This window comes from Rhinopithecus bieti, unplaced genomic scaffold (assembly GCF_001698545.2).
Source record: "Rhinopithecus bieti isolate Rb0 unplaced genomic scaffold, ASM169854v2 scaffold_2524, whole genome shotgun sequence".
In the NCBI taxonomy this organism is placed as follows: domain Eukaryota; kingdom Metazoa; phylum Chordata; class Mammalia; order Primates; family Cercopithecidae; genus Rhinopithecus; species Rhinopithecus bieti.
Genome location: NW_016803991.1, coordinates 1,139,778 through 1,162,850, shown reverse-complemented (window position 1 = coordinate 1,162,850; position 23,073 = coordinate 1,139,778). Strand labels below are relative to the sequence as shown.

The 23,073-nt window shown below is 36.8% G+C and overlaps 1 long non-coding RNA gene across 3 annotated transcripts in view; it reads right to left on the bottom strand.

Moving 5' to 3' along the window:
* Window positions 1-4,154: 4,154 nt before the first annotated feature.
* Window positions 4,155-23,073, bottom strand: part of LOC108522135 (uncharacterized) — an 89,699-nt gene continuing 70,780 nt past the window's right edge. For 2 of the 3 annotated variants that reach the window (XR_001883387.1, XR_001883386.1), the window contains 3 exons: window positions 7,954-8,040; window positions 5,728-5,813; window positions 4,155-5,038 (listed from right to left, as the gene is read on the bottom strand). This is a non-coding gene — a long non-coding RNA (uncharacterized LOC108522135). Of the gene's footprint in view, window positions 5,039-5,727; window positions 5,814-7,953; window positions 8,041-9,502; window positions 9,555-23,073 lie in introns of all 3 variants that reach the window. The other variant, XR_001883382.1, reaches the window with a different exon arrangement.

Here is a 23,073-nt window from a genome sequence, read left to right as displayed (position 1 = left end):
TGCCAAAAAAATAAAAAATAAATAACGTGTCCTATTGACAAAATGTTGGGAAAATTCTGCACGTACTTTTACCCTCTTGGGGAAATACATGAATATTAACATAGGGAACACTCTGAGAAGCCTTATAATAAGAGCACCTGATGAAAAAAATTTTAACCAAATATTTTTAACCACACCTTATCAAATAACCTATTTTTTAAAAGAACACTGATGTCCAGAGATCACAGTTTGGGTAACAATGGTGTCAGGGAATATAGTTAATCCCTCTCCTCTTTGAGGATTCAAAATACAACTTTCCACACAAAGAGGCATCTCATGTGGAAAAGTAAAGGTAATAGGGGAAGGAGTGCTAGGGTATGTGGGGAAGTTCTGTAGAGCAAGGGAGGCATTACTGTGGTGTCCTATCAAGAGTTTAGGGCAGGTGTGATGGCTCACATCTTTAATCTCAGCACTTTGGGAGGCCATGGGAGGAGAACCACTTGGATTCAGGAGCTTGAAACCAGCCTGGACAACACAGCAAGACCCTGTCTCTTCAAAAATTAGAAAAATTAGCCAGGCATAGTAATAATCACAATGCATGACTGCAGGTCTGCTAAGGTCTTCAATTTAGATTAATCCATATAAAGCCAATTTATCAGAAAATACTTGGGTTGTGTTATGTAAGACTAAAAAAGCATGAGTTGAGGGAGGGAAGAAGGAATATAGCTGACAAGTGTCAGCATCGCCTTCCACGCCATTACTTCTAGAAAGCGTAAGTAAATCTTGAGAGTTTCTTTGAGTGTACATTGGATAGGAACCACTGAGAGGTATAAGGATTAAGGAGAAGTTGGAGAAATTAGAGGAAACAAAAAAGCCAGCCATGAAGAAATGCTCAGGGTTTGAGGCAGATCCCAAAAGTAGAAAGGTCATTACTGCTCATCCTCATAGCACTAAAAGGCTCTTCACAGTGGAATGGTTCATAGATCACACAGGAAGAAAGACTGACACAGTAGTTATTATGCCAAATATCTGTAAGCAACTACTGGGTTAGAGACTGCATATATTCACGGTGACTGTTGTAGAACAAAAGCCAGGCAAGTCCAAAATAAGATCCTGTGTTTTCCAGAGTCTTTGAGAGTCAAGAAAGTTTCAACCATGGAAATTGAGAATAGTGAATTTCTGACTACATGAAAAAAAATTTTTTAATATTACTGCGGCTTTTTATAGCCTCGCATGTTATTGTGGAGTATAATTTATCCACCCGAAAGCAGTTGTAAACAAATTTTGATCCAATTTGACAACAGTTAGACAGGAGCCAGGGGACAATGCAATTATATCTTCAAGAGGCTAAGAACCCTATCAAATTGCATTTCTCCCTGCCCATGATCTTTCTCCTTTCTTTTTTTGTGTTATCTGGAGCACATGTGACCTTCTAACATTTAGTACATTAACAATGTTTATCATTTGTCTTCTTCAACTAGAAGGTAACCTACAGTAGGGCAGAGATTTTTGTCTATTTTATCCATAAATTTATCCCCAAGGCCCAGAAGATTGGCTAATATATAGTAGGTGCTCACTAAATACTGGATGAATAAATAAATCATTTCACAGCAACATAGGGAATATTTAGCTTCATTTTAGTTTTAAGCAAAAGCCACAATATTTGCCCCATAAATTGACATAAATTGTATACCCTCAAGGGTATAAAAACTCAGACAAAACTCTCACTTTTCTCCTTCTGTTTTTTCTGCTTCACACTGTTAACACAGTAAATTTGTCTCCTTCACACGTTAACACAGTAAATTTTCTGTAGTTGAGATTTTATGCAAAAGCAAAAAAGAAACGGCAAAAATCCCAACCCAAACAAGCAAATACAAGCAAATGAGCAAACTTTTATTTGCATCTACTGTGTGTCAAGCTAAATTGGACTCTGTGTATTATTTTAATTGAAAATAATCCCCTTGAGTACAAATGAGAAAGAAAAAATTGTAATCATTGGCCAACCTGTAAATTACTTTAAATAGTGTTTCTGGAGCCTTAATGCAGATGGCATATTCTGGTTGTTAATAGTCCCTTATTTCAGAGAAAATTACTCTTTGCCATTTGCTTAATTTGCCACACAGAAACATGGGCTTATTTGGATCTAATGCTCTTGAATAGAATGTGAACTTTGAACTTCTTCTAGTTATATCATCCATATTCCTTATGTGGCAAATTGTCTTCTTAAGAAAGTACAGTTATTTTTCCCAAACATTTTTTTGCTCTGAAACATACAGTATATGCTCACACACACATTAATTTGGGTAAAGTCTGTTTTCTACCTAATTTTATATTCCCAGGTAATTAAAATCCTACATGATTTCAGTTCACTATTGTTCTAAGACATCTGCTAAAAACAGCTATTTACAAAAAAAAGTATTGAAATTCTTAATTGGTCCTACTTTTATAAAAAAAACTTTAAGTGCATGATTTTGAGTCATAGCATCTCTAAAACTCAAATATTTAAATGTTCTACATTATATGCTTTACTGAGCACTGGAGTAGGAATAGGAGGCAATAATTGTTCATGAAAAAATAGGCCAGGCACGGTGGCTCAAGCCTGTAATCCCAGCACTTTGGGAGGCCGAGACAGGCGGATCACAAGGTCAGGAGATCGAGACCATCCTGCCTAACACTGTGAAACCCCGTCTCTACTAAAAAATACAAAAAACTAGCTGGGCGAGGTGGCGGGCGCCTGTAGTCCCAGCTACTCGGGAGGCTGAGGCAGGAGAATGGCGGGAACCCGGGAGGCGGAGCTTGCAGTGAGCTGAGATCAGGCCACTGCACTCCAGCCCCAGCGACAGAGTGAGACTCCGTCTCAAAAAAAAAAAAAAAGAAAAGAAAAAAAAAGAAAAAATATATATAAATTAAGAAAGATTGACAATAAAATGATTACAAAATAACTGCCAAATGTCTGACAAGCTATAGCAGCCTTACAAAATTAAAAAATTTTAAAGGTTTGTCTGCCAAGTTTGCTGGGTCATGCCTATAATCCCAGCACTTAGGGATTGCTTGAGCCCAGGAGTTCGAGACCAGCCTGGGCAACATGATGAGACCCTGCCTCAGCAAAAAAAAAAAAAAAGAAAATCTAAAATAAGATAAATATATATTCTTAAAAATAAAATTTTCCTACCATCTGAGATTATTGCGTTCACCATATGATATGGTTTGATGGTGTTGCCACACAAATCTCATCTTGAATTGTAGCTTCCATAATTCCCACTTATTGTAGGAGAGACCCGGTGGGAGATAATTGAATCATGGGGGCGGTTTCCCTCATACTGTTCTCATGGTAGTGAATAAGTTTCAAGAGATCTGATGGTTTCATAAGGGGTTTCCTTTTTGGCTTGGCTCTCATTATCTCTTGCCTGTGGTCATGTAAGACGTGCCTTTGCTTCTCCTTTCCCTTCCACCAAGACTGTGAGACCTCCCAGCCATGTGGAACTCTGAGTCCATTAAACCTCTTTCCTTTATCAATTACCCAGTCTCAGGCATGTCTTTATTAGCAGTGTGATAACAGACTGATACACCAGAGCTCTATAAAATAATATTGATGTGATGGAATACCCAAATCCATATTTGCTATTTAATCTTTGGCTGCAAGGTCATAGTTAATTTATCAATAGATAGGAGTGACCTTAGAAGACAGAAAACAGGCCTTATTGAAAAGACCAAGGTGACAGAACACAACATGTTTATTATGGCCTTATATATACACATTCTTTCTGAGGTTAGCTTTTTTCAGCTTGTGATCATTGTTTCTCATTATTGTCTTGATTCAAAGTTGAATGTCTTGTATTTATAACTCTGAAAAATCTCTTTGCACTCAATTCAATGAAGAAAAAGGAGTAAATGGAGGAGTGCTCCTCCTGTAGATGTAGACTGAGGAACTCACTGTTTTGCTCAAATGTTACTTGAAGAAATTAATTACAACTTACAGCTAACAAAATCAGCCACACTTAATATGAGAAATATGTATAAACACGCTTGACTGATAGATTACCAAATTCTGAGAGCTTAAATTTGATAGATTTCTTTGGAACAGAGAAATAATAATAAAATCAGTTTATACTGAATAAAATAGATGAGAGTGATGGCAAACTGGAGGTATTAATTGAGGAGCTCTTATTGTGCAGTTTCCTTCTTTAAGAGTTAGGAAATTTACTAGATTCAATCATTTTTGAAATCCAGGTTCTGTTTTGTAATCAAATAAGGCACACTGTGTTGTTTTGTTAAAAGCGGTAGTGTTGGAATTGAGATAACCCATTTCAATATTTTGCTTGGTTCTCACTGTAGCTAACATAGTATGTATGTAAGCAGATGTATAGACAGAAAACAAATGGAAATCTTCAGAAAAAGAGCTTAAGACTCGATTTCTATTTTCTATCTTTTTACCTCTCACCAATGATCTTGTCTCCAACCCTCTCTCAGAAGCACCACTGACTAATAACTAGACCCCTCCACAATTTTAGTTTCAATCATTTATTCTTTGACTGCTACCTCCTGTCTTTCCAGCTTACTGCCTTTCTTAACTCAACTCACAATGGTTTCTAAAATTCTAACTGTTCTGTTCCATTGGTATCTTTTAGACACCGTCTCCCTCTGCTGGGTTCCCACAGAAGTCACTCTGTTTCAACTCTGAAAGATGTCCTGAGTTCCTCAAACACCCCCATGCTCCCTCCATGAGATGTTTGTACTTGGAATTTTTCTTCCTGAATTGCTCTTACTCCAGATGTCCTCATGGCTCATGAATTAGTGATCTATTACCCCAAATTAGCAGCTTAATACAACTCATATTTATTATCTCAGTTTCTGAAGGTCAAGAATCTGGGAGTAGCACAGACTCTAGGAAGCATGGATCAGCCTCAGGGTCTCTTGTGAGGTTGCCGGGAAGATATCAGCCAGAGTTGCAGTCTCAATAGATGTGCCTCAAGCTGAGAGGTCTGCTGCCAGATGTAGGTAGGAGGCTTCAGGAGCTCCCCAAATGACATGCTGCATTCTGCGAACCACTGAGTCCAGTCTGTGCTCAAAAGAGAGAAATTATGCTCCACTTCTTTAAGGAAGGAGTATCAGGACATTTGTTGTCTTTCTAAACATTATTTATTGCTTCATTTATTTATTTACAGACAGGGCCTTGCTCTGTCACCCAGGCTAGAGTGCAGTGGCCCAATCTAGCTCCAATCTAGCTCACTGTAGTCTTGAACTCCTTAGCTCAAGTGATCCACCTCAGCTATTGGAGTAGCTGGGACTACAGGCACAAACCACCATGCTAGGTCTCCTAAAGCTTTGGGATTACACGCATGAGCCATTTTTCCCTGCCCTGCTGGCATGCTTTAAAAGTCATCTGAGCTCATCTCTCATGAACTCTGGGTCTCCATTCCAATGCCACCTTATCAGCGAAACTTTTTCTATTTGCTTTATATGAAATAAGAAGCCTTCTCTCTAAGCATTTTCTTGCTCCATTCACTTCAGTAATGCCTGTCACCATCTAAAATATTACATGCTCATTTCTTTCTTTATTATGTATCTCCCCACCCAACCCCTGGAATAAAAGCTCTAACAGGAGAGGAAATGTATGCATGTTGTTTACTGCTATATCCTCAGCACTTGGAACAGTGCCTGGCATGTAACAGGCAAAATCAATAAATAACTGCTGAATGATTAAATGAATGAATAAATAATATAAGAATAAATGCTCATTTTACTTACCCTGAAGGCAATGTAGACATTGAAAGATCCTGACTGGCTTATGGTTAAAGCTTCTCTTTGTGCTCATTCTTTGGTGCAGGAAACCCCTACAAGGACATGAAATTTGCCGTTGTGTTATACAGGAGTATATACCCTTATCAGATCAAGTCTTTCCTTTGGACCACAAATAGAGACTTTCAAGTCCTTCATACAAGTAAGCCTCAAAGGGCAGTGAACAGCTCCTGCCCAAGGATTCGGGGTCCCTTGGTGACCTGACTTTTGGGCTTTCCATCAGCACACTGACTAGACAATTGAAATCTGCTGACTTTTTTTCTTTTCATTTATTCTTTTGTTTCAAAGTGTTCCCTTAAATGAACCAATTTCTTGCCTGTTTATCCCTCATCAAACCCCTGACCTCATCTACCCCCCTGACTCAGTATCTCACCCGAGTAGCCTGCCATAGCAGTCTAATTCTTATCATCACTAACTCCCTGTGTGGTGCGTGGCATCTGAGAGACTTCTGAGACTGACTTCCCCTACTCAGCCCTTCTTTGCTCTTTCCATGTCATGGCATGACACACAAATTCAATGCACAATAAGAATCCTGCATGTAAAATGCTTACAGGTTAAATATATCAATGTGAAATTATTATTTCAAATAAAGGTCAGCAATGTAGAATAGCAAGTATTAAAAACACATGTGCTACACTGAAATCTCAGCGCCTCTCTAGTAAGTTGCTCAAATACTGTTAGATTAAGTCCTCCTCATGATTAGGGATTTGCACTGTCATGAATGTTCAAAACCATCGGGATGCTAACTGGCCAAAAAGTCTCTCCAGTATACCTGAATATGTACAGGAAACAGTGATTGGGAGACTAGCCTAACCACAGGAACTGGGAATCAAAAGTGACAGGGTTTTCATTTTGCTGAATGAGCAGGCTTGACATTTGCTTAACATCAAGGTGCTCAACAGGTCCAATTTTAATTTCAGTATCCATATACCAAAAGGGAAAAATACACAAAATTTCGGGAATTCAAAGTTACTAATTGAAATTTTATTTGTTTTCCTTTTCTTCCTTATTACATTTGAGGAACTAACAATGAAAAGAATTTTTTCATTGTTTTCATTTTTTACAAGGAGTCTGTCAGTGCAAACGGTGAAAGTCTCCAAATTTAAGAAGTCAATTTCTTAAAACAAAACAAAACAAAACCAAAGAAACCTACTTTCTCCTGATTTTCTATCCACTTTTTCTTGTGATATATGCAACAATACAAATAATAGCTATATATCTAAATATGAATCTCCAGTTAATGTCCCTGAGCTTGAATTTTACAGAAGCCTCATTTAGCCACCTTCTTTTCCTCTTTTTTCCACTCCTCCCAGGGAGTTAGACATATGGTAAGTTGGAGTGAATGCAGCACAAATTAAGACAGAAGCAGAACATATGTGAGCTATGGTGGGACTGCAAGGTCTTCATGCCACAAATCTCCCCTCCACTCATCTGTGAACTCATCTGTTCTCCAAAACAGCTAACATAGGTCTTGAATACATGAAAAAATTAATGTGCAGTATACAACATATAGAACTGACTTGCTTAGAGGGAACTGATCCTAACAACTAACATCTCTAATAAAGCGCTAGTAAGACTATTTCCAGAGCTCCATGGGTACGATAGTAGAACAAAGCAGTCAAAAGGGGATATTCTAGTTATTGGCCAATCTTGAATTTTTGCTTATGATTGTAAATAACAAAAAGGAAGTAAGGGTAGTAAATACCATGAAGATCCATCTTGGGTGTAACTATACCGGTGAAACCAACAGTAGTATCACTACATTTAATTTCTTATACATTTACATTGACCATTTCAGAATATTATACACTTTATTATTATCTGTACCACATAATTCAGCAGAACCTTATTATATCTCTCTCCTACATGGAGGCTTTAGAAATATTGTTTCTCTTCATACCCCAAATATGTTTTCCTTCAGTTTTCCTACTCTTCTTCATATGACTTGGTTTTAGCCTCATGCATGACCTCTGAAGAAATGCCGGTTGAACATGCCTGAATTAGTTTCCTATTGCTGCTCTAAAAATTACCACAAATTTAGTGGTGTAAAACAACAGCAGTTTACTGTCTTAAATTTCTATAGTCCAGAAATCTGAAATGGGTCTCAGTGGGCTATCAAGATGCAGCGGGCATAAGTTCTTTTTGGAGGCTCTAAGGGAGAAGATATTTCCTTACCTTGCCAACTGCTAGAGGCCACTACATTCCTTCAATCAGGGCATTCTTCTTCCATTTTCAAAGCCAGCAATAGGTGTTTACATTTTTCTGGAAAGAAAAAAAAAGTTATCAGTTAGTTTGAAATCCACCCTTCCTATCCTGGAGACTCCTGAGGAAACAGAAAACAAGAAACGGAGAGGAATAACTTGGTCAAATTTTATCAACATGTTAATTTGACTTCTTGCTAGTATCTACTTAAGAAATACCTTTATCCATGGCATCCTTTTATAGGATATACCTGGTCTACTAGGATTTTTTATGGTAAATAAGCCTGTAATCTATGAATGTATGGGGAATGACACTCTAGAAAACATCAATTCTATAGTTTTCTGAGACCAAAGTGGAAAGCTTGCATGTCTGAAACAGCTACCTTTGTATAAGTGGTGTTCCACACACATCACTAGGGGCATCATGTGTTTTATCTGGACCAGGAATTTTTTGGATCTTGCCAAAAATAAGGTGCATCCAAATGTGGCATAGGAAGACCAGTGAGCTATTGTGAGATTCACAGACATGTCTTTGCTTTGCCTGTATCTCTTGATTACCTGTACTCTGGGAATTAGTAAAGTTTGATATTGGGTAAAAATCTACGATTCTTTTCAGTCTGACAATAGGACCATTGTGTTACCTCAAATATTTGGGCCAAAAGACGAATGTCCAAAAATGAAATTTCAGATATTATAATTCCTTCTCAGGACCAGGGAAACTGTGTTCTGTAATTCACTCAGTTTTTCCTATGTACATAAAACTTGGTTTTAGTCAATAACAAGGCTAACAAATGGTTGTGGGAATTATTGAACATTACTAGCTGTTCCACCATGAGAAGTAAATAAAAGAAAATAAAAGTGGGAAAAAGGTGAAGGAAACAATTGGAATAATAAATAGAAAAGGAAAAGAATAAAAAGATAGAGGAAAAAAAGAATACAAAGAGTTGCCTGTTCTGGGAAATTGTAGAGCTTTCTCAGGAATTGCCTCATATTCTGCTGGACTCTGGCTCACGTGTAGCACACAGCTGAGTTAGAGCAGAGGTGCCCAATGACAACTCTCCTAGTTTCCCCTGGGCCCTCAACTTGAAGAAAGTTTAACTTAAGAAAAATAGGTTGCTTAAGGAGAACACGTGAAACTATTTCGAATGTAGGAAAATTAACTGCCTTGAACTAATGTGAATCATAGCAATTAACAGAGATGAAGATATATAATGTACTTAGCACTGGTCATCAAATTTTTAGAGGGTTAAAATTTATAGAGGTTTATACCTCTAAAGATGGACCTGAGAAAAATGATCAGAAAGATTCAATTCTATATCAAATCAAGACAGGATGAATTATTTTAGAGATAAATCAGAGGCAAAATATACAAATGGCTTTCACTTAGAAGAAACCTTGTCCTGTGAATACAATTATAACATAATGGCAAAAAATGCAGGACCACAGATTCTCTTTTCAAATGGGGGAAAAATATTTAGACAAATAAATATATACATATTTTATATATATATATATTAACTTACAAGATTTGGATGGGATATCTCAGAGGGGTGATTTCTTTGGCATTTGATGACTCTGAGGAGGAATGCAGATTAGGTAACAGAAGAGTGTTTGAAAATAACACACATTGTTTACTTCTAATTAGAATATCTATTATTTAATTGCACAATAATGGATAATACTGTATGGTTTCTGATGAGTCTCATTTAACTCAGCATAATAACATCTGACCCTCTTATCACAGTTAACATCGCTCTCCAAGGTCTGGCTCTTCACTACATTTTAACATCATTATCTGCCACAGAATCTCGCTTTCTTTGTTCCAGTCACATAGAAATTTTTGTAGTTTCTTGAATATGTCTGTTTTTTCACTTTCTGTTCTATTTTCCTATGGTTTCCCTTCAGCTATCTATATCCATATAGATCACTTCCTCCCTTCAGTGATGTCTCTGCTCAAATGTCCCTTCACCAGAAAGACTTCTATGATCATGGTGTCTAAAACATTGCTCCCTCATTCTCTTTTTTATTCTTCTTTACACATATTTATGAAAGCTAATGTTGCTAATTGAATTTTTTCTTGTTTTTCTCTTTTCTTACTATATTTGAGGAAATAACAATAAAAAAGGAATAATTTTACTTTTGCAAAGAGGCTGTCAACACAAAGGGTGAAAGCGTCTCCAAATGTAAGAAGTGCATTTCTTAGAAACAAAGAAAATCAATTTTCCCTGATTTTTAACCTACTTTGCTTGTGCTATATACAATAATACAACTAATTCGGGAGGCTGAGGCAGGAGAATGGCGTAAACCCGGGAGGCGGAGCTTGCAGTGAGCTGAGATCCGCGCCACTGCACTCCAACCGGGCGGACACAGCCCAAGACTCTTGGTCTCAAAAAAAAAAAAAAAAAAAAAAAAAAAAAAAAAAAAAAAAAAAAAAAAAAAAAAAAAAACAATAATACAACTAATTATTTACATTATATTTATTTACTTATTGTGTTTCTCCCCCAACTAGAATGTAAGCTGCATAACAGCAGTGATGAGGATTTCATTACTACTAAATCTCCAGAGCCTCGAATAACCTGATACATACTACCAGATCAATAAAACTACCCAATCATGTTTGCTACTTTCAAAAAGATATCTAAGAATAGTTTGGTAATTCTAATATTTTTTGATATTAAAGAGCAAGTACATGTATGTGTTTGTGTGTGTGTGTGTGTATGTGTATGTGTGTATGTGCACTGCAAATTTACATGTTTAAAGCTCCAGCATCCTCTTCACATTTGGCTAATTTGACCACCAGGGGTACACATATAGGACATGGCTAGGGACAGAGGGAACTGAACACAGTAGCACAGACATCATTGTTTCCCTTCTGAAACTCACATCTGGGATATCTCAAAGACTAGGCTGGAACTAAACACATTTGAAAGACACATTATATACAACATTGAAAATCCCTGCTCACTGGACAGCCATCTTGTATCTAGTATGTCCTTTGACTACTTAGAAAATAATGAGATGACCTGCTACTGCAAGTTTCCATTTTATATACAGGCAAATATAAGTTAAGTGGATTGCTCAGCTTCAAACAGCAGGGTAAACCACAGCTTGGTCACCACACTCCATTCCCCAACTGCCACCTCTTTTTTTTTTTTTTTTTTTTTTGTCAATTTTTCATGTACACGTCTGCACTCAAAATTCAGGAAATCGAATATAGTTTAGAACATTTCCATATGAATGCCTCCCTTTCCATTGCTTGTATTCTCGAACCGGATGCTTCATAATCCACAAGCCTTGGAAATCATAAGTTTCAGAACAAGCTGTTATCACTCGGATAGCAGCTGGTGAGTCAGTGTGCCAATCCCCTCTGAGGAGAAGTGCTTGTCAAGACAGTTCAGAGAACACAAAGGCTGTAGGAGCTCACTCCAGAAATAGAGGAGGAGTTCCCAGGACTCTGTCAAAGGACAACTCACTTTCAAGAAATACAACTGAAAATCAAGACAGTGGAATCACAAATAGAGTACAGCATATTAAAGCTGAAAGTGGATTAGAGTCTATGTGGTCTCACCTTTTAATTTCACAGATGAAGAATTGATGCCCCAGAGTAAAAATAATTTGCCCAGATTAAGAGGAGGATTTGTCTCTTAGATACAGTCCTCAACACCTATTTTCCCACTTTGATCACAATTAAAAGTCACCACAAAAATGCAAAGAGGAAATAAAACTGTCTTTGTTTACAGATGACATGATTGTCTATGCAGAAAATCCAAAAGAACACACAAGAAACTCCTATAATTAATAAGCCATTATAGAAAGAATATAGAATACAAGGTTAATATACAAATGTCAGTTGCATTTCCCTATACCAGTAATGAGCAAAAGAATTTTGAAATTAAAACGTGGTGTTTTTGTATAAGCACACCCCAAAATGAAATACTTCAACACTGTTTAATTCCATTTTTTGTTGCTTAAACAGAATACCTGAAACTGGGAAATTTATAAAATGAAATTTAATTTTCACAGTTCTGGAGACAGGGAAATCCATTGTCAAGGGAGCACATCTGGTGAGGGCCTTTTTGCTGGTGGGGACTCTCTGCAGAGTACTGAGGTGGGCATTCCACAGTGAGGAGAATGAGTGTGCTAGCTGAAGTCTCTCTTCTTATGCAGCCACCAGTCCCTCTCCCATGACAGCCTATGATTCCATTAACTCACTAATCCACTTATGAGGGCAGAGCCCTCATCACTCAATCATCTCTTAAAGGCATCACCTTTCAATACTTTAACATTGGAGATTAAGTTTCAACATGAATTTCATAAGAGACAAACACTCAAAGGGTATAAATCTAACAAAATATGTACAACATCTCTATGAGTGAAACTATGAAGCTGTGGTGAAAGAAACTGAAGAACTAAATAGATATTTCATGTTCATTGATAGGAAGACTCAATATTGCTAAGACGTCAAGTCTTCCCAATTTGCTCTAGAGAGTCAACATAGTCCTAATTAAAGTCCCAGCAAATTATTTTGTAATTACTTACATACTGATTACGAAGTTTGTATGGAGATGCAAAAGATCCAGAATAGCCAGCACAATATTGAAAGAGAAGAACAAAGTTAGAAGACTGACACTATTCAATTTTAGGAATTACTATAAAAACATAGTAATCAAGACAGCATGCTATTGGCAACAGAACAGACAAAAACATCAATAGAACAGAATACAGATCCCAACACAGACTCACATAAATAGAGTCAAGTAATCTTTGAGAAAGGAACCAAGGGCAATACAATGGAGAATAGATAGTCACTTTAGCAAATGGTGCTAGAACAACTAGACATCTACATGCAAAAAATAAAAATAGAATCTAGACACAGACCTTACACTCTTCACAAATAACTCAAATGGCATCATAGTTCTAAATGTGAAACAAACTATAAACTTCTGGAAGATAACAAAAGACAAAACCTAATTGACTTGGGTATGGTGATGACTTCTTAGATACAACCCCAAGTATAATTCATTTTTAAAAAAGGATTGAAAAGCTAGACTTTATTGAAAATAAAATCTTCTGTTCTATGAAAGATACTGGTAAAAGATGAGAAGAGAAGCCAAAAGACTAGAAGAAAATATTCACAAAAGATATATGTGATAAAGGACTGTTATTCAAAATACCCCAAAACCTATTAAAATTCAACAAGAAGAAAAGAAGAACTCAATTTAAGAATCTGCAAAAGCTATTCATTATAGGAAAGGCATGGAATCAACCTAGGTGCTCATCAGTGTAGAATGGATAAAGAAAATGTGGTACATATACACTATGGAATACCATGCAGCCATGTGAAAGAATGAAATCATGTCCTTTGCAGCAACATGGAGGCAGCTGGAGGCCATTATCCTAAGTTAATTAACACAGAAACAGAAAACAAATACTGCATGTTCTCATGTACAAGTGGGAGCTAAACATTGGATACACGTGAATGTAAAGATGGGAACGATAGACACCGGAGACTGTAAGAGCAGGGAAGGGGGAGTGCGGAAAGGCTTGAAAAATGACCTGTTGGGTACTATGTTCACTATTTGGGTGATAGGATCAACAAAAGCTCAGCATCATGCAATATATCTATGTAACAAACCTGCACATGTACCCTGGAATCTAAAATTTAAAAATTTAAAAAAATGTGCAAAAGACCTGAATAGACACCTCACCAAAGAAGATGTACAAATGGAAAAGAAGCATATGAAAAATGTTCAACATCATGTCACTAGAAAATTCCAAATTAAAACTGCACACCTATTAGCATGGCTAAAACCAAACACACTGATGACTCCAAATGCTGACAAGGATGTGGAGCAACAGGAACTCTCATTCATTGCTGGTGGAAGTGCAAAATGTTGCAGTCAGTTTGGAAGATAGTTTGTTACTTTCTTACATAAGTAAACATACTCTTATGCTTCTTCTTTCATTGGCTCAGGTGTGGAGTGCTTCTCTCAATTACATGTGCTCGCCTTGGTATGTTCTCATTGCTGTACCACACTGCCTGAGACATCCAAGACCACATCTTCCTTTGGGGGCACATTGGACCTTTGTCATTGAAACTGGCAGTGAAGCTTTTACTGCACCAGGTCTAAGGCAATTCTTCCAAAAAAGTCACAAATAGTGAAATAATTGATTTATTCTTCCAGAGTTTAAGCAAATGTAAAAAAAAAAAAAAATTAAAATAGTTTTTTTTTTTTTCCAAAATTTAAACAAAAATAAAAAAAAAAAAAAAAAAAAAAAGTTAAATCAGTTATGTTTTTTCAGATTTTGGATCAGTGAGACTTCATTAAAACACTTCGAGGCTATAAAGCAAGTAATTTTTGTTTCCCAAAGTTAGTTTCCTTTGGCTGAGTAAGAGTAATCGTATGAGGATAAAATGGGATAAGTATATAAATCATATGGCAGAGTTAACTGTATTTGACTAAAAGTGATACATTTATTCTCTTTTGAAAATTATTATTTAAACCTTTTTCTAAATGTACATACAAGCAGTCTAGAGGTAAGTAATTTTTTGTCTATAGAAGAAATTCAGCATTGCCAGAACCATCTACCTTCACTTAGTCTGCTATCCTTAGGTTTTACTTGTTGCTACATCATCGTGAGATCGCTGATCCACTTTTAAAATCCTATTCACCCTTCCTAGACAAATGGAGAGGGAGGGAGGAGGGCGAGAAGGAGGAAGGAGGGAAGGGAGGGAGGGAGGGAAGGAAGGAAGGAAGGAGGGAAGGAAGGAAGGAAGGATGGAGGGAGGCAGAAAGGGAGGGATGAAGGGTGAGAAGGAAGAAAAGAAGCAAAGAAGGAAGGGAAAGAAAGAAGGAAGGCAGGCAAAGAGAGAGGGAGAGAGAGTGAAAAGGGAATTCATGCCAACTGAGTTAGTACCCTGTAAAGAGTTTCAGTAGCAGTACCTCTCAGTGACTTCCATGTACATCTCATAGGTCATGATCTGGTCACCTGAGCACTTCTTGTTTCAAGGGCAACTAGCTTTTTGTTTATATGCATGTTGATTTTTTCATTGTGAGCTGACACATTGCCATTGTAAATAAGAGGTGGGTGGATCCCGAGGTCAGGAGATTGAGATCATCCTGGCTAACATGGTAAAACCCCATCTCTACTAAAAATACAAAATATTAGCCAGGCGTGGTGGCGGGTGCCTGTAGTCCCAGCTACTTGGGAGGCTGAGGCAGGAAAATGGTGTGAACCCAGGAGGCAGAGCTTGCAGTGAGCTGAGATTGTGCCGCTGCAGCCTGGGCAACAGAGTGAGACTCCGTCTCAAATAAAACAAACAAAAAAAATGTTAGTAGGGAACAAGAGGAAAACAGATATCAGTAGTACTGCTAGCATTAGTTGTTTCTGCCATAAGAACAAGGTATCCCAAATTCTCACAAGAAAAAGTCTGGTTTCTATGGTATAGTAGAAAAAAAGAAAATGCAAAAGAGTGGGAGGTTTCTCCTCTTTTTTTTTTTTTTTTTAAGATAAATATTCCAGGCAATTATGTGCATTTGTGAATCACTCTAATTTCAGCTTTAGTATTCAGTTGAATGGCAGGACAATCTATGTTTCTCTTGATTCTCTTCCCCAATAAAACATCTGGCTACATGCTAGAATTTTCATTAAAGGATCACAGGGAGCTTCAACATAATTCATTTCTAAATCTTTTTCTGGCAAGTCCCTGTATAAAACAATCTTCCCTTTAATATGAATCTGATAATCTTTTCCTGGCATGAGAATTACTTTCAACTGTTATAATGAAGATTTGTGTTTGAATAAAGGGACCTTTTGCCAACAAGATGAGAGAGAATATGGGGGAGGATGGATGTTATATTGTTACAGGATGACATATTATTATTTTCAAAGCTCTGAGGAGAGAGACTCAACCTTGTCAGCCTTGATTTATGTTTGTTCATTCTGTGATTCAATAGGAAGGGCAGGTGAGCTTTCCTAAAATGTTTTGTTATATATTTTTCTACTGAGTGCATTGAAAGGCATCTCACACATCTTGTCTCACTTTCCCTCATTAGCGCTGTGAAGAGTTGAGCTTTCATTGAGTGGAGGCTGCATATCATTATGACCACAAAGCCATTCACACACCTATGTGTATGTACCTGAACTCAAAATGACTTCAAATAAGCACAGGGGTCCTTGTGATCAGATTACTAATGGAAAGATTAGGATATATACTTGGAAAAGTTTTAAAACTCATTTATAGGGGGCCAGGCATGGTGGCTTGTGCTTGTAATCCCAGCATTTTGGGAGGCCAAGGCGGGTGGATCGCTTGGGGTCAGCACTTGGAGACCAGCCTGGCCAACACGGGGAAACCCCATCTCTACTAAAAATACAAAAATTAGCTGGGTGTGTTGGCGTGCACCTGTAATCCCAGCTACTAGAGAGACTGAGGCAGAAGAATCGCTTGAACCTGGGAGGCTGAGGTTGCAGTGAGCCGAGATCATGCCACTGCACTCCAGCCTGGGTGGCAGAGTGAGACTCCGTCTCAAAAACAAACAAACAAAGAAAAAAATACAAAAACTCATTTACAGGGCAGCTAAATTTTGAGCAAAATTTCAAAATATTTTACTACTTATAAAGATTTTCCTAAAAATACATAAATCATAAAATCTCCTACTTAAAAGCAAATACAGAGACATATCCATATCCTACCTGACAATACTATACCTAGATTACTTCAGTGTAAAGTTGTTTTCTTTTTAATCTGCTTCATGATTTATAGTTATATGGTAACTCATTATGTCATCAGATTTATTAATTTCACCCTGTATGATGTTTAGGTTGCATGTCCTGATTATGAATATCCTACTTCCTTGAACATTGTCAAGCACATGACCCATGTTTATGAAACGAACTTTCATATAATGAATAACTTACATATCTAGCTTTATTTTATCTTACTGCTAAACTACTGTTTCAATGCTATTTTTAAACAATTTTATCCTGTTTTCCTATATTTTGTAATATCATTGTTATCATACATTATCTTCCTATATGGATTGGAGGCCATTTATGGACTTCTGATAATTAAATGTCTTTTCCTTTCTGCTTCATAATTTTTACATCATGTTTACATTAAGGGTGTGGCACTTTCTTTTTTCTTTTTTTTTTTTTTGAGAGGGAGTCTCACTTTGTCACCTAGGCTGGAGTGCAGTGGCACAATCTCAGCTCACTGCAACCTCCACCTCCTGGGTTCAAGCAATTCTTCTCCCTCAGCCTCCCAAGTAGCTGGGATTACAGGCATCCACCACCATGCCGGGCTAATTGTTTTCGTATTTTTGGTAGAGACAGGATTTCACCATGTTGGCCAGGCTGTTTTCAAACTCCTGACCTCAAATGATCTGCCCATCTCAGCCTCCCAAAGTGCTGCAATTACAGGCATGAGCCACTGCGCCTGGCCACACATTTTTATTATATTCATCTCTAAGTAGTTTTAAAAGATATACTATTTCAAACATTTTCAGGAATTCAGGAGTGGAGCTGTCTAGGCCTGAAGTTTTCCATGTGGGAGATTGCAGTGTTTTTCATAGAGTTCAGTTTTTTTTGATGTTTTTTGTTATTTTATAGCATTTGTTAAGTTTTCATTTTGTAGGGATTTTTCCAATGTATCTAAATTTTCAAATTCATCTTGGTATTCATAACATTACTTCCATTAGTGGCATAATGTCTATATTGTTTAAGCTCATTCTATATTTTCTATATATTTTTTCTACCTGTTTCAGTCTGATTATTTTATATTGGCTTACGTTTCACTCTACTTTTTTCTCCAATATGCATTTTTAAAATTTCCACTATCACATGTCAGTTTTAAAAAATTCCAGTTCGAGGCCAGGCCCGGTGGCTCATGCCTATAATCCCAGCACTTTGGGAAGCTGAGGCAGGTGGATTGTTTGAGCTCAGGAGTTTGAGACCAGCCTGGGCAACATGGCAAAACCCCATCTCTACCCAAAATACAAAAATTAGCCGGGTGTGGTGGTGCATGCCTGTGGTCCCAGCTACTCAGGAGGCTGAGGTGGGAGAATCAATTGAGCCTAGGAGGTCAAGGCTGCAGTGAGCTGTCATCACACCACGGCACTCCAGCCTGGGTGGCAGAGTGAGACCCTGTCTCAAAAAATAAAATAAAATAAAAATAGAATACTCCTGTTTTTTGTGAAAGCACTGTCATGTAAATTATTTTATTAAATATATATATGAGTTGTTTTAAAATCCATGTTTGATAAATACTATATAGAAATCACTTGTGGGCTTGCTCCTATTGTCTATTTTTTCAGTTGTGGTATGTTATTTACATATTATATATATGTAATGTTATTTAGATTTTTTGTAATATGTCAATGTTTGCTCTAAGTTTTACAAAATGTTTGTTTTTACATCACAGTTTACCTTCAAACAATATCACGCCTCTTCATATAAAATGTAAAACAATATATGTCTACTATCCTTTGTACAATTGTCAAACATTTTACATCTATATGTGTTAAATATCCTAAATACATTACTAATATTTTTTATTTTAGACAGTTAATTACCTTTTAGTGAAATTTTAAATGAAAGGAAAATTATATTGCATATTCTCTCTCAAAATTATCACTTTTGGCCTTCATTAACACGGGTAAATCAGTGGTTAGCATGATGAGGCGTGGGATTTTGACTCCCAGGTGATTTAGGAATATCTGTAGATATTTTTAGTAGTTGCAGCTAGGCTAGGGTGGGGGAGCAACTGCCACTGGCATCTAGTGGGTAGAGGCCAGAAATGGTGATAGCACCCCGCAGTGAACATGATAGCCTCCTCCACAAAGAATTATTTGTTTCTCTCCACTCTCTATGCTCTGGTATTTGTGCCAACAGTCCCAAGTTTGAGAAACTCCGGAATAAATTCAAGTTTCTACACTATAGAAGGTCTATAGTGTAGGCCAACTGGCATGGAATAACCTCAGCTCTCATTGTCTATAAAACCATCATTCTCAGCAAACTATCGCAAGAATCGAAAACCAAATACTGCATGTTCTCACTCATAGGTGGGAATTGAACAATGAGATCACTTGGACACAGGAAGGGAACATCACACACGGGGTCCTATTGTGGGGAGGGAGGGGGGAGGGATAGCATTAGGAGATATACCTTATGTAAATGACAAGTTAATGGATGCAGCACACCAACATGGCACATGTATATATATGTAACAAACCTGCACATTGTGTACGTGTACCCTAGAACTTAAAGTATAATAAAAAAATAAAATAAATAAATAAATAAATAAATGGTGCTGGGAAAACCAGATAACCATATGCAAAAGAATGAAACCAGACCCTCCTTTTATATAGAGTTGATTTCACTCTACATAAAATCAACTCAAAATTGATCAAAGACCTAAATGTAATATCTGAAACATTAAAACTTATAGAAGAAAACATAAGGGAAATGCTTCAGGACACTGGTCTGAGAAAAGAATTTTATAAATAAAACCTGAAAAGCACAGGCCACAAAAGCAAAATAAACAAATGAAATTATATCAAACTAAAAGCTTCTGCAGAGCAAAAGAAGTAATCAATAGAATAAAGCGCCCACCTACACAATGGGAGAAAATATCTGGAGACTACTCATCTGACAGGAGATTAATACCATACCTACAATATATAAGGAATTCAAACATCTCAACAGCAAAAGTACAAATGATCCAATTAAGGAATGGGCAAATAATCTGAACAGACATTTCTCAAAAAAAGACATTCGAATGACCAACACTTACATTTTTTAAATGCTCAACATTACTAATCATTATGCTTTTGCTGATAGCCTGAATTAAAGATTTGCTATTTGTAAAATATTTCCCTGGCTAGTCACATCATAATTTGAGTTTTACATTCATTCTAATGCAGGGTATTTTTTATTGGAAAGCATAGGGATAGCAGAAATGTCTTTTCCCTGGCAAGACTGTCCCCACAGTGTTTTAAAATATTGATTTATTTAACAAGAGCTCAGTTACAAAAGCCTACGAATAGAGGGCTTTCACTTCTTTGCCATCATCAATAACGACAATTCAACAGATTATAACATCCGTCCTCTGGGCCTTTCTTCACTACTATTCCAACCCTTTTCCTTCTCCTGGATAACAAAATAACTTTCTCTTTGATTGTTTTGTTACTAAATTATGTTATATATTTATTTGCAATAAATATTAATATAGTAATAAATTATTACTATACTTCTATACAGCCACAAAATGGGATATTACATCATTTGCATCCTGATTTTAGTTATCCAACATATTTTGAAAATCTTTCTATGTCAGGAAAGACATATGGATATCATTTTAATGACTTTATCATATTTTACCCTATGGATGTATGAAAGTGTAATTGAAGAATTCCCTATTGTTGAAAATTTTTTTTTCCAAGTTTTCACTGATACAAAATTAATCACAATGAACATCACTATATTTTATATATTTGTCTGATTCTTCCATGATAAATTCCAAGGAGTGAAACATATTTAAGGATTATCATTTATATTGTCATGATCTGGCTCCTATCCAATTCTGTTGCCTTATGTCCACTCTGTCCTCTCTTTTCAGTCTCAAGACATATTTGTCGTATTTTCATTTCCTAAACAAAATGTTTTCTTCTATTTTATATCCTCTGACTATGTTATTCATGCTATCTGGCTCATTTTCTACTGACTACACTTTCTTCTGCTAGTTTATTCCTACTAATCTTTCAGATTCTTTTCAATGGATTTCCTGAAGGAAGCGTTTTCTAACTAACTGAGATACTTCTAATAAAATTTAGCTCCTTAAATTTTCTTACATATCTCTCATCAAAGTGGTAATTTTATGTATGCGTCTTTCACACTAGATTCAAATTCTCTGAGATTAGGGAATGGTCTCTTTTCTGTCTAATGTATCCCAGCATCTAAAAAAAATTCCTGGAGCATAGTAAGTGTTTATAATGTTTATAGAGTTAAAGCCCTCTACAAAGGTTACATCAGCTTATGATTCCACAAATCCATTCTCAATATCCTTAATTTCCAGTAATTTAATAATCTTCCAATTTCCACTCTCTATTTCTATTTCCCAATTCATAAGAAAAAAATTATTTTGAAGTATCAAAATACAGATCATGAAGTTGTTGTACGTTTGTAAGGGAATCAAAACAATTTTAAAAGGTATATTTAATATAGTATTGCCTTGGTAAATAGATAATGAAATACATTTGATTCACATAAAAATTCACCTAATAAGACANTTTTTTATTTTTTATTTTTTTTTTATTTTATTGTGACTGCAAGTCATTCAGGAGATCCTCAAGTTTGCATGAGCTTTGGAAGCTCTTTAGTTTGTAGTGTCCAGTATCTTCTTTCCCTGTTGTTTTTATTAGTGAGCATCATGGAGTTTTCACCTCCAAAAGTAAAGACATTCAACAAAAGACTCAAGTGGCCTCTCTTACAGATTTCAGCAGCTCTTTCTCTCCTTAGCTTTTTCCTCTCTGGCACACTGAACTGCAGTTCTAGCCCCTTTCACTTCTTGAAATTCAGTACCTGTTTTATCTATTCAAAGAGGCCACTGAGCTCTGAGTTTTTCTGTCTTCACCACAGACAAGAGATTGCTATCAGTCAGAAAATGGGGCAATCAAAAGGCTTATTGTTTGTTTTCATTGTTTTTCAACTCTGGCTTGTATTGCTTTTATCTAGTCTCTGAAAAGTTTTTCCTTTTGTTTTCCAACTTTCAAGTGATTTAAGACAAGAGAGACTACCCTGTGGGAATTACCCCTTCATAAGCAGGAAGAGTAATCTATTGTCTGTATTTTTGCCTTTGTTTTCAGGCTTTTAGTCTTGTCTCCTTCCATGCTTGTTATCTTTTTATTTGTATGATCTATAAAAAAAAATGCTGAGGTTCTGGGTGATGTTTTCTTTCTCCAGAGGGAATTTGACTTCTAGTTATTAGAGGCAAATTACAGCCTAAATTTCCACTAATAGATTAATGTAAAACCAATGGTATCATTTATGAATTAGAGTATTATACAACTGTCATAACATAGATCTATTATGAGCTGATCTGTAGAGATATACATGATACATTGCATCAGTTTGACAGGCCTGCCATAACAAAGTACCACAGACTGGGAGGGAGTTAAACAAGATAAATTTATTTTATCCAAGCTCTGGAGACTAGCTGTCTAAGATCAAAGTGTTGGCAGGGTTACTTTCTTCTAACAGCCTCTCTCTTAGTCTTTTTAATGGCTGCCTTCTTCTAGTGTCTCACATGGTCTTCTGTCTGTGCCAGCCTGTGTTCTAATCTCCTCTTCTTACAACAACGTCATGTAATAGCCCAACAGGTTCTTCCTGTCTGCTGCACAGACAAAAACAATTCACTGAGACTGTGGTATTGCAGTAAGGAAGGAGTTTAATTGACACAAGGCTGGCCATGTGGGAGAACTGAAATTATCACTTAAAACAGTCTTCCTGAGAACTCAGAGGTTAGAATTTTTGTGAATAATTTGATGGGCAGGGGGCTAGGGAATGGGTACTGCTGATTGATTAGAGATGAAATCACAGGGGTGTGGGTCTGGGCATGGTGGCTCATGCCTTTAATCCCAGCATTTTGGGAGGCTAAGGTGGGCAGATCACTTGAGGCCAGGAGTTTGAGACCAGCTTGACCAACATGATGAAATTCCATCTCTACTAAAAATACAAAAATTAGCCAGGTGTGGTGGTGCACACCTGTAATCCCAGCTACTCAGGAGGCTGAGGCAAGAGAACAGCTTGAATCTGGGAGGTGGAGGTGAGCCTAGATTGTGGCACTGCACTCCAGCCTTGGCCACAGAGTAAGACTCAGTCTCAAAAAAAAAAAAAAAAAAAAAAAAAGTCACAGGAGTGTGGAAAACAGTCCTTGTGCATGGAGTCTGCCTCTGGTTGGGACCATGGGACTGGCAGGGTCATGAGTCACGGGTCCAGGTGCAGTCAGTTGGTTATCAGAATGCAAAAATCTGTAAAACATCTCAACAGACCAATTTTAGGTTCTACAATAGTGATGTTATCTATAGGAGCAATTGAG